The 11,962-nt window shown below is 47.3% G+C and overlaps 2 long non-coding RNA genes across 2 annotated transcripts; both read right to left on the minus strand.

Annotated features, from left to right (window-relative positions):
* Window positions 1-9,358: 9,358 nt before the first annotated feature.
* LOC110124548 (uncharacterized) lies at window positions 9,359-9,919 on the minus strand. Its single transcript, XR_002309817.2, has 2 exons — window positions 9,638-9,919; window positions 9,359-9,533 (listed from the first exon to the last, which is right to left on the minus strand). It is a non-coding gene; the product is annotated as an uncharacterized lncRNA (long non-coding RNA).
* Window positions 9,920-9,936: 17 nt separating this feature from the next.
* LOC139033129 (uncharacterized) lies at window positions 9,937-11,379 on the minus strand. Its single transcript, XR_011485739.1, has 3 exons — window positions 11,170-11,379; window positions 10,550-10,626; window positions 9,937-10,279 (listed from the first exon to the last, which is right to left on the minus strand). It is a non-coding gene; the product is annotated as an uncharacterized lncRNA (long non-coding RNA).
* Window positions 11,380-11,962: the final 583 nt, after the last annotated feature.

Consider the following 11,962-nt stretch of genomic DNA (forward strand, 5'->3'; position numbering starts at 1 on the left):
GATCCCACAGCCAGCCATGTCGGGAACTGGCCCCACCCAACAGTGAACTGAGACCAGCTCTGGGGCCCCCAGGGCCCTGCAGCTAGAGACCCAGGAACAGAAACAGATCTCTACACACTAGTGAGCTGGCACTAGCCCCAGGACACCCTGGACCCCAAACTCAATCAACGGCAGGACAAACCAGCCTCACGATACCTTGGCCTCTCAGCCAGCTGCCTCCAGAAACAGCCACACTCACCAGCAGGACAAGCAAAGGTTTGGGATACCTAGGACCCCGTAGCTGGCAATGCAGGAAATAGCCCTATGAAACAATTGGCCTACGCTAGATCTGGGATTCCCAAGCTTGCACCTATTCACAAGAGAAACAGGCTCAAAAAACCCTCAGGGACACAGAGCCAGCAGTACCATGACCCCACCGCACTCATAAGTGACTGGCAGACTCCACACAAAGCAGCGCCTGGCAAGCAGTCAGACTGGAGGCTAGCTAGCCCTATGAGACCATGCCTCACATACGGGGCATCCCTAGAGCATGTAGCTCTGGTGACCAGAGGGGAGTGCACTGCAGAGATGCATGGGATGTCTCCTACAAAAGGCCATTCTTCCAAGATTGGTAGATGTAATCAACCTACTAAACACATAGGATTAAAAACGCAAATTAGACAAAATGAGGAGACAGAGGAATATGTTCAAAACAAAGGAGCAAGGTAAAACCCCAAAGAAGCACTAAGTGAAGTGGAGGTAGGCACTCTACTTGAGAAAGCATTCAGGGTACGATCATAAACCGGATCAAAAAACTCAGGGCAAGATTGGATGGACAGGGAAAGGAGTTACAAGTTTTTAGCAGAGAATTGAAACTCTAAGACAAGAAACTCTAAAATTCTTAGAGGAAAACAGGCAGAATATTCTATGACATAAATCACAGCCAGATTCTCTATGACACACCACCTAAAGTAATGGAAATAAAAATAAACAGTGGGATCTAACTAAACTTAAAAGCTTTAGCACAGTAAAGGAAATGATAAACAAGGTGAAAAGACAACCCTCAGAACGGGAGAAAATAACAGCAAATTAAGCAACTGACAAAGAAGTAATCTTCAAAAGATTCAAGCAGCTCATGAAGCTCAAGACCAGAAAAACAGAAAACCCAGTCAAAGACTTGGCAAAGTATCTAAATAGACATTTATGCAAAGAAGACACAGAAGGCTAATAAACAGATGAAAGATGCTCAACATCACTCATTATTAGAGACATGTAAATCAAAACTATAATGAGGTATCACCTCACACCAGTCAGAATGGTCATCATCAGAAAGTTATAAACAATAAATGCTGGAGGGGATGTGGAGAAAAGGGAACCCTCTTGCACTGTTGGTGGGAATGTACATTGATACAGTCAGTATGGAGAACAGTATGGAGAGTCCTTAAAAAAAAAAAAAAAAAAAAAAACTAGGATTCAAACTACCACAAGACACAGCAATCCAACTTCTGGGCATATACCATAAGGAAACCATAATGGAAAAAGACGCATGAATGGATAAAGAAGTTGTGGTACACATATACATTGGAATGTTACTCAGCCGGAAAAAGGAATGCATTTGAGTCAGTTCTATTGAGGTGAATGAGCCTAGAGCCTATTATAGAGAATGAAGTAAGTCAGAAAGAGAAAAACAAATATCTGATATTAATGCATACACATGGAATCTAGAAAGATGGTACTGATGAGCATAGTTGCAGGGATGAAATGGAGACACAGACATAGAGAACAGATTTGTGGACACAGTGGGGGAAGGAGTGGGTGAAACAAATGGAGAGAGTAGCATTGAAACACATACATCACCTTATATAAAACAGATAGCCAGTGGGAAATTGTTGTCTGACACAGGGAGCTCAAACCTGGTGCTCTGTGACAACCTAGATGGGTGGGATAGGGTGGGAGCTGGGAAAGAGGTTCAAGAGGAGGGTACAAAAAAACAGACGAAAGGGACATATATATACCTATGGCTGATTCCTGTTGATATATGTCAGAAACCAACATAATATCTTAAAGCACTTATCCTCCAGTTTAAAATAATCAATAAAATAGTTTAAAGAAAACCAAAAATAAAAAATCTATAGGAGAACCAAACAGAACTGAAGAGTACAATAAGTGAAATGAAAAATACACTTCAAAGGAAGGTGAGATGATACAGAGGGATGGATCAATAAGCTGGAAGACAGAATAGTGGAAATCACTGAAGCTGAACAGAAAAAAGAAAGAATAAACAGAAATGAGGATGGTATCAGAGACCTCTGGGACCACATCAAGCATAGAAACATTTGAATTCTAGGGGTCCCAGGAGGGGAAGAAAGAGAGAAAGGGGCAGAGAATACATTTGAAGACATACTAGCTGAACACTTTGCTAACCTGGGAAAAGAAATGGGCATCCTGGAACACAGAGTCCCAAACAAAAGGAAGACCACACCAAGACACATTGCAATTAGAACGGCAAAAATTAAAGCTAAAGAGGGGATATTAAAAGCAGCAAGGGAAAAGCAACAAGTTACAAACAAGGGACTTTTCGGCAGAAACTCGGCATGCCAGAAGGGAGTGGCATGATATATTTAAAATAATAAAGGGAAAAACCTACACTCAGAAGATACTACTGGTAATCTGTCATTTCTTCAAATCTGTCATCTAGATTTGAAGGAGATCAAAAGTTTTACAGACAGGCAAAAGCTAAGAGTTCAGCATCATCAAACCAGCTTTACAGGAAATGTTAAGGGGACTTCTCCAAGCAAAAAAGAAAAGACACAATTAGAAATATGAAAATGATGAAAGGAGTAAGTTCACTGATAAAGGCAAATATACAGTTTACAAAGCTGTATCAATGACTTACAAAGCTAGTGGGAAGGTTATAAGACAAAAGTAGTAAAATCGTCTATATCCGCAATATGCAGTTAATGCATTATTGTTGTTTATTCGCTAAGTCATGTCCGACTCTTTGAGATCCCGTGGACTGTAACCTGCCAGGCTCCTTTGTCCATGGGATTCTCCAGGGAAGAATAGTGGAGTGGGTTGCCATTTCCTTCTCCAGGGGATCTTCCTGAACCGGGGATCGAACTCACGTCTCCAGCACTGAGCCACCAGGGAAACCCCTTAGTTAACGAATATACAGGGGGAAAAAAAGGGAAAATATGATGTCAGAAACAGTAAACATGAGGAGAGGAGTAAAAATGTGGGGGCGTTAAAATGTGTTTAAACTTAAGAGGTCGGCAATTTAAAATAATCAGATACAGAAAGAGTTACGCACAGTACAGGGAATATAGCCAATAACTGTGTACTATCCTGCATGGTGGCACATTATAACTAGAATTATAGTGCTGACCATTTTGAAATATACAGAAATAATAAATCACTATGTTGTGTACCAGGAGCTGACATAGTGTTGTACGTCAATTACAGTTCAGAAACAACCAAACAAAGAAACCAAGATTCACAGAAAAAGATTTCAGATTTGCACTTACCAAAGGGTAGGTGTTGGGGAGGGGACAGGGGTGGGCAGAAGGGATACACTTCCAGTTATTAGATAAATAAGTATGAGGGATGTAATATATAACATGATAAATGCAATTAACTTTGCTGTATGTTATATATCAAAGTTCTTAAGAGAATAAATCCCAAGTGTTCTCATCACAAGAAAAATATTTCTTTATCTTTAATTCTCTATCTATATGAGAAGATGCATGTTTACTAAACTTATTGTGACAATCATTTCATGATGTATGTATGCCAAATCATTATGCTGTACACTTTAACACATACAGTGCTGTATGTCAAGTATATCTGAATAGAACTGGAAGAATCATAAGAAAATCTTGATGCCATAAATTCAGAAGGACAGGACATCATCTATGCAATATTCCTGCTGAAATGTTTAACCTGAATGGAATCAGGAAGCAGCAATCAGACAAATTCCACTGGAGAAGCTTTCTGAAAACCACCTGGATTGGATCTTTAAAAATTTCAATATCATGCAAGACCAAAAGAATCTAGGAAAATGTTAGAGTTTAAAGGACACTAAAGTCCCTTGACAACCAAATGCACTCAGTTCAGTTCAGTCGCTCAGTCATGTCCCACTCTTTGCCACCCAATGGACTGCAGCATGTCAGGCCTCCCTGTCCATCATCAACTCCCGGAGCTTGGTCAAACTCATGTCCATTGAGTCGGTGATGCCATCCAACCATCTCATCCTCTGTCGTCCCCTTCTCCTCCTGCCTTCAATCTTTCCCAGCATCAGGGTCTTTACAAATGAGTCAGTTCTTCGCATCACGTGGCCAAAGTATTGAAATTTCACCTTCAGCATCAGTCCTTCCAATGAATATTCAGGGCTGATTTCCTTTAGGGTGGACTGGTTGGATCTTCTTGTAGTCCAAGGGACTCTCAAGAATCTTCTTCAACATCACAGTTCAAGAGCATCAATTCTTTGGCGCTCAGCTCTCCTTACAGTCCAACTCTCACATCCATGCATGACTACTGGAAAAACCATACCTTTGACTAGACAGACCTTTGTCGGCAAAGTAATGTCTCTGCTTTTTAATATGCTGTCTAGGTTGGTCATAGCTTTTCTTCCAAGGAGCAAACATCTTTTAATTTCATAGCTGCAGTCACCATCTGCAGTGATTTGGCACCCCCCCACCCCGAAATAAAGTCTGTCACTGTTTCCACTGTTTCCCTGTCTATTTGCCAGTAATTCATGGGACAGGATGCCATGATCTTCATTTTTTGAATGTTGAGTTTTAAGCCAGCTTTTCCACTCTCCTTTTTCATGTTCACCAAGAGGCTCTTTAGTTCCTCTACGTTTTCTGCCGCTAGAGTGGTATCCCCTGCCTATCTGAGGTTATTGCTATTTCTCCTGGCAATCTTGATTTTGGCCTGTGATTCATCCAGCCCAGCATTTCGCATGATGTATTCTGATTATTTAATCAGGGTGACAAAATACAGCCTTGATGTACTCCTTTCCCAATTTTGAACCAGTCCATTGTTCCATGTTTGGTTCTAACTGTTGCTTCTTGACCGCATACAGGTTTCTCAGGAGACAGGTAAAGTGGTCTGGTACTCCCATCTCTTTAAGAATTTTCCACAGTTCATAATGATCACAGTCAACGGCTTGAGCATAGTCAATGAAGAAGTAAATGTTTTCTGGAACTCCCTTGCTTTCTACGTGATCCAACGAATGTTGGCAATTTGATCTCCGGTTCCTCTGACTTTTAAAAACCCAGTTTGTACATCTGGAAGTTCTTGGTTCAAGTACTGCCGAAGCCTAGCTTGAAGGATCTTGAGCATCACCTTACTAGCACCAGGGTCTTCCTTGGTGGCTCAGATGATAGAGAATCTGACTGCAATGCAGGAAACATGAGTTCTGGTCCCTGGGTCAGGAAGATCCCCTGGAGAAGGGGAATGGCTTCTCGCTTCAGTATTCTTGCCTGGAGAAACCCATCAACAGAGGAACCTGGTGGGTTGCAGTCCATGGGTTTGCCAAGAGTCACACACGACTGAGCAACTAATACTTTCACTTTCACTTACTAGCATGTGAAATGAGCACAGTTCTATGGTAGTTTGAACATTCTTTGGCATTACCCTTCTTTGCGATTGGACCCCATGAACAGGATAGAAATGTAACAGATTTCTATATAATGCTTTTGTACTCTGCAACTTTACTGAATTGATTTATGAATTCTGGTAGATTTCAGGTGGCATCCTTAGGATTTCCAATGTATAGTAACATGTCATCTGCAAACAGTGACAGTTTTAATTTTCCTTTTCCATTTTGGATTCCCTTTGTTTCTTTTTCTTCTCTGATTGCCATCTCATAATGTACTTTCTACAATTTATTAAATAATATGGGTTTATTGAAATTAATTTACACACAAAATCTAAGTGCCTGCAAACATTCTATTATGGAACCACCACTACAATCAACATCAAAAAATATTTTCATCAGCTACAAAATTGTTTCATGCTCTTTGGTAGTTTAACCCCTAATCTCAAGCCCGAGACCCTGGCGATCCCCAGTCTGTTTTCTTGTGTCTATAGTTTGGCCTCCTCAAGACTGTGAAATAAATGGAATCGGGAAGTATGGAGATTTATCCATTTGGATTCCTCAGAGAAAAGAACATATAGGTGACTTCTGGATGTGCAATGTACATTTATGTCACCCGAGTATAGTTACATGGGTTGATTGGTTCATAATCATTTGTGATACTGAGGGCTTACACTCTCCACAACTTGTATATGTATAGTCTGTTTAATTCATATTTAATTAAATGTAATTAATCTTTTATGTTTGGAAGGGCTATTTTATGAAAAAGCAATAGTAAATCTTTTTTAAAAAGTGAATCATCATTGTAAAAGTCAGGCTGGCAGATACCTCAAGAGGACTAGGGAGGAAGAAGTGACGGGCTTGGAACAAAACGGGCGTTCAAACCTACAGGTCTGTTCTTCATCTGCATCTGAGCAGTACTTCCCAGGCCTTCAATATTGCACAAGCACAAAAATCTGGCAGCCCCAGTGTGCCCGGCCGGATCTGGCCAATGCAGGTGAGACTTACCCCACATTAAGTCAGCTGAGTAGCAGCCTTTATTGCATCTGCAAGCATAACCAACTGTGACCACGCAAAGGAAAATACAAGCCAACTGCAGGGATTAGGACTTGGACATTTTGGGGCAAGATTACTGTGCTCACCGCTCGAGGTTCCCTCTTCAGGACTCACCTACTCTACCTTCTTTGCTTGTGCCAATCTCCTTCAAGAGTCCAGAGAGAGAGGTAGACCTGGGGCTGGTGCCGGTGGGGTGTGGGTGTGATGGGGAGGGAGCATCTTCCCAGGTGTTGGACAGGCAGCAGAATCAGGCAGGATGGGGCCTAGGGATCTCCAAAGCAGCTGTCACTGTCTCCCAGGCTGGAGAAGGGGCATGAGGGGGAAAGGCAACAGGGGTGCACTGAATGAGGCCGAGCTTCTGCATTCCTCCTACCCCCTGGGGCCCAGATGGATTTCTTTAACCTATGCCTCAGGCCCTGCCACAGATTTCCCACTGGAAGTGGAAGGCTTGGGGCTGAGCCAAGGCCTGTGATGTCTATGTTTCCAGCAACATTATAGTGAGGTAGTTGGTCTGAACTGTGTGCTCAGAGGAGGGAAGGGAGCCTGGTAAAAAGTGAACGAGGGGTTGTGTTCACGCCCTCGCACCTCCACTTCCATGAGCTTCTCCACTTCCTCACCCTGGTGACCACAGTCCCGGGCCCCTCTCTGCCCAAGGGTGGTGCTGATGCTGGTGCTGGACTTCTCCCCGGGCACAACTTACCTACATGTCTCGGTGGGCAGAGACCTCAGCTGGACGGTCTCTGCCAAATTTACTCACTCAGACAACAGCGAGATGGGCTACACCACCAGGCAATAACCACTGGATCAGCTGTAGACTAAGTGATCAAGCCCACCTGCTCCGGGGAGGGGACTGAGTGGAAGGAGTAAGTCCCACGCATGTTCTTTTCTGACCCTGAGGTCTCTGATGGTTCCAACCCTCGTAGTCTGTCCACCTGACCTCATGCCATGAGCCCCAGAAGGAAGTCAACATGAGAACATGGGGGAAGGGTGGACCCAAGTGCACCCCATTGCTCAGGTGCAGTCACCCCTAACTCCCCACAAGTAACCAGTTTGCCGGGATGGAGGGGGGGTTCTCCTGTTTCTAAGATGGGCAGCTATGTCCCAGGTACCCTTTCAATTTTCACTCATCCACGCCCTCAGCAGTTGGCAGACATCACAGTATTGCAAGGTAGGATCCAGTGCCTCCTCCAGCGACTCCAACATTTTGAGATGTCCTGTCCTGAGGTTTGGTGAACTGCATCCTCCCCTTCTATGTTTTGGGAACGTGACAACACCCCTTGAATAAAGGAGATCTGACCCTTGCTTTGGCTCACTCAATGTCTTACAGAATCTGGACCAGTCTCTACTTCCATTACTGCCTGAATCACATCTTTCTGCCTCAAGGGGCATTATCCCTGATGACTTTTATTCACACAGAGAGATGCCCAGGCACAAGCTTTGAATGTGCTACCCACCATCATACCCTCTCTTGTGAAATAAAAGCATGGTCTTTCAGGAAGGGAGTCAGGCAGAACCTACCCTCACTTCACTCAAATACAAATGTGTCCCTCTGAGTCACAGGCTGACACAGCCCTGGGGTCTTGGCTAAGAGAAGGAAGTCCTCCCCAAACTTCAGGGTGGGGGGGAAATTGAACATGGATTTCAGACTCTGTCTTGGGTGCCCTAAAAGTAGTCTGGGAGACTGAGCTGGGACACTCCGGGAAATAGCCTTTGCAGGAAAATCTATGTCATGGGGCTGATGGAACAGTATTTGATGGAGACCCTGTAAGAACACAGACTTACCAACCATACTTGTCATAGAGCCTGACAGGCCCCTTTCCACTCAAGGGCAGAGAGACATCCAGGCTGCAGGAGTGTAGGCTGGTCAGCTGGCTAGGGCAGGGAGGATATGAAAGCTCCAAGGACTGGACCATCCATCTCTAGCTGTCAGGGTGCACTCTGACCCAGATTGGCACCAGATGCCTCTCCTGACTTCCAGCTCAGCAACTAACCTGAGCTTTTCTCCTGTGTTCCCTGTACCTTCCCTCCTGCTCCCCAGTTCACTGGGTCCAAGATTCATCCTCATGCCCTTTACTGAACCCGAGGAAGGGGAAGCAAAAGTTTTGGTGCCTGAGTCTCAGGGGTGAGTGCTAAACAGGAGAGGGGGAGAGTATGCAGGTTCCTGCTTGCAAGCTGCCACCGGGGGTTGGGGTAGGGTTCCACTGAGAGGGTAGGGCCCAGAAAGGGGGAAGATGAGCAAACCCGTGCCTGTTACCACCTGCTTAAGTAAACATGCAGGCAAGGTCATCGATGGCAAGCCAGGGGAGGCATCGAGGGTGCTCTGACAGGAAAGCAGAGGGGTCAGGGTAAGCAGGGCAATGAGTGCAGTGAGGGAAGGGTGAGAGACTGGAGCTCTGTAAGGGGGTCATGAGTTCCTTCTGACAGGGATGCAGAATGGCAGCAATGAATGGAAACTGCTAAACCCCAGAGGAGGGTGTTTAGAGAACTAGAAGAGGGCCTTTAGGGGACTGGGAGGATGTGCCAATGTGGCCAGACAGAGCCCACACAGAACACAGACTGGGGGGCTCCGCTGGTCTGATGGCCTGGATGGTAGCAGAGGCTGACCCAGAGTCCCAACACAGATTCCAGAGGTACTGTTCTGGAAAATGCTCTGATGTGGAACAGCTCCCCACCAGGCCTCGTCCCACTCCCTTAACCCCTACCCCCCAGAGAGAGGGCAGAACACAGAATATGAGAAGTCCTTTAATCAAAAACTGCTGTGAGACTGGGGCAGAGAGGGGGCAAAACAAGGGCAGAGGATGCCCTGGTGGAGGCAGAACAAGAGGCAACAAGCTTGGCCGCAGCTCGCCAGCCCCGGAGGTAGCAGCTGCTCCTCTTGCAGGAAGATACTGGGCTCAACCTGTAAAACAGCAGAGTCAGGGAAGAGCCTCAAGCCAGGGCCAGCCCACAGCCCTGCTCAACAGCCAACGTTGTGGGAAGAGGTATGCAGTGTGTAACACTCACTTCAAACGATCTGGAACTTGTCAGCCAGGTACCGCTTGGAGGCTGCAACAGGGAGAGGCATAAACAGGTGCTCCAGACAGACGGACATAGAAGCCTGAACCCCTGTCCCCGTGGGGAACCACCTAGCCCTGCAACCTGAAACCCACATACCCCCAGCCCCGATGCAAAGAGCTCTGGGCCTGATCACTCCCCACTACCGGAATTAAATGTGGAGCCATTTCCTAAAAGGAAACAAAATGTGCCAGCAGCTCTCAAGCTCGGGGCCATGCCCAAACCATTCAAAAATTGTCTCGCAACAAGACCCTTAGAGGCCACACCGGATCAACAAGGCATCTCTACAAGTCCTATCAGAAGGAGCTCTCTAGGACTCGTCTGGCTGGCAGAGTGTGCACACAGTCCACACAGTACTTTGCTACTTGTCCGCATGCCCAGCTGAATATGCACCACACGCTCCAGGGACAGGCTTCATAGGTTCTCCTCCCCACAGGAATGCTGATCCCTACAAGGCCCCCTGCACCTGCAGCCCACCCCACCCCAAGGGCCCACCCCGATTCTGCACTAAGAACCCGCTTCTCTCTGTCCCTGGTTCCTCATACCAAGTTGCTCCTTAAGGTCATCTATTTCTCTCTGTAGCACCAGACACTAGGCCAGCAGACACAGGAAGAAGAGAAATGGTTAGTATACACCCGCCTCCCCTCTCCTCCTCCTCTCCTCTCCCCCGGGCCCTCCATCCCAAAGCCAGGTGTCCAGACTGGCAAGCAAAAGACTTTCCTCAGTGGAAAGGAGGTGGGCTCCCTCCCTGGGGTGCAGGATGGGATGGGGGTGGGGGGCCCACACATGTCAGTTGCACTTGGACCCAGATCCCACCATGGGGTTTGGGTGTGCATTTCCAGGAGCCAGAAGAAGCATTACCCGAGGACAGCCCTGCCTTCCGCGTGGCTGCTGCTGCCTTTTCGGTCTTGGGGGATGGTCAGTTGGTTCCTGGTCACCTGACAGGGAAAGGACACACAATCCAGCTTCCCAGGTACCCAGTGAGGTGGAAAGGCCCAGGCCGGGTCTAACGTGAGGTGAGGCAGTACCACCCTCTGCCTAGCATCAGGCCTCCCCTGATCTGCCCGGCAGGCAGCTGAAACCTTCTCTCTGGGCCTGCCCCTCTTATTCCTCAGGGGCAGCCATTTCACCACGATGGTCGCCAAAGACTGTGGTTCTGGGTTCGAGCCTCCCAGAGCGGCAGCCACAGCCAGCACCTGGGAGAGCAATGTGGGCGAACAGCACTTCACAGAAAAGGCTATTAGCGTGCAGGTCTACGCCCAGAGTAGCTGTTGGGGCACTGCCCCCGATCACCCCTGCCAAACAAATCCCACGCAGAAGGTGATGGGGCCAGGTCCAGCCCTGTTGACACCCTGTTTCTCATGGGAGAAGCGGCCTGAGAGCAAGGCTGAGCCCCCAGATGAGAGAGAGAGAGTCAGAGACAGAGGTTTCTGCCCTCACCGCTGGCCTCCTCCCCCCATATCAAAACCCAGGACACTCACCTGAGGGGCCAGGCCCTCTGGGCCTGACTTCTCCCTTGTTCATGGCCACGGGCTCTGAGTTTCCTGAATCCTGTGCACCTCGGATGTTGAGGTTGGCGCTGCTGGGTTCTCCATGATGCACCCATGGACAAGATGGCCCTGGTCTGTCAGTGGTCAGCTAAAAACAAAGATTTCTCACTGATCTGGAGTAAGGATGTGTGTGTGCACACGAGGTGTGTGTACCAGTGCATTTATATGTCTATGTCTGTGTGTGTGAGAGCTCATGTGATTCAAGACGGAGCTGAGGCAGGGAATTGGAAAGAGAATTGAAAGGCTGATCTCTTCAGCACATTCTCTGTCAGTCAGCCCCAGGCCAGCAGGCCGAGCTGAGCTGGGGACAGCAGTGTGGCACTGAGAAAGCCTGGGGCCCCTTCAAGGAAGGTTTGGGGAAGAGCTAGGAAGTAGGATTCAGGAAAGTGATGCGTCTAAGCACCGAAGCCCTGTGAAGCTTTTAAGGGGTCCCCTCAAATCAATTCAGCTACCAGCTCTCCCTTCCACTCCAGCCCCAGCCTGGTGGAGGAGGCTGGAAACAGGCCAAGGGTGGAGAACCGAGCCCAGCACACCCAAAGTGCTACCTTAACGTTTGTCCCTAGTGAAAGGACCCCAATCTGGCATCTAATGACCCAGCGACCGAGGGCCACCCAATGACGACCCCTGAGAAATGGAGAGAGGGGCACGGAGTGAAGACCTGTGTCCTGGGGAGGATGGGGGGGGGGAAGAGTGGGGACAGAGAAGGGGTCTGGCCTACTCACTT

The sequence above is a fragment of the Odocoileus virginianus genome, chromosome X (assembly GCF_023699985.2).
Source record: "Odocoileus virginianus isolate 20LAN1187 ecotype Illinois chromosome X, Ovbor_1.2, whole genome shotgun sequence".
Classification (NCBI taxonomy): domain Eukaryota; kingdom Metazoa; phylum Chordata; class Mammalia; order Artiodactyla; family Cervidae; genus Odocoileus; species Odocoileus virginianus.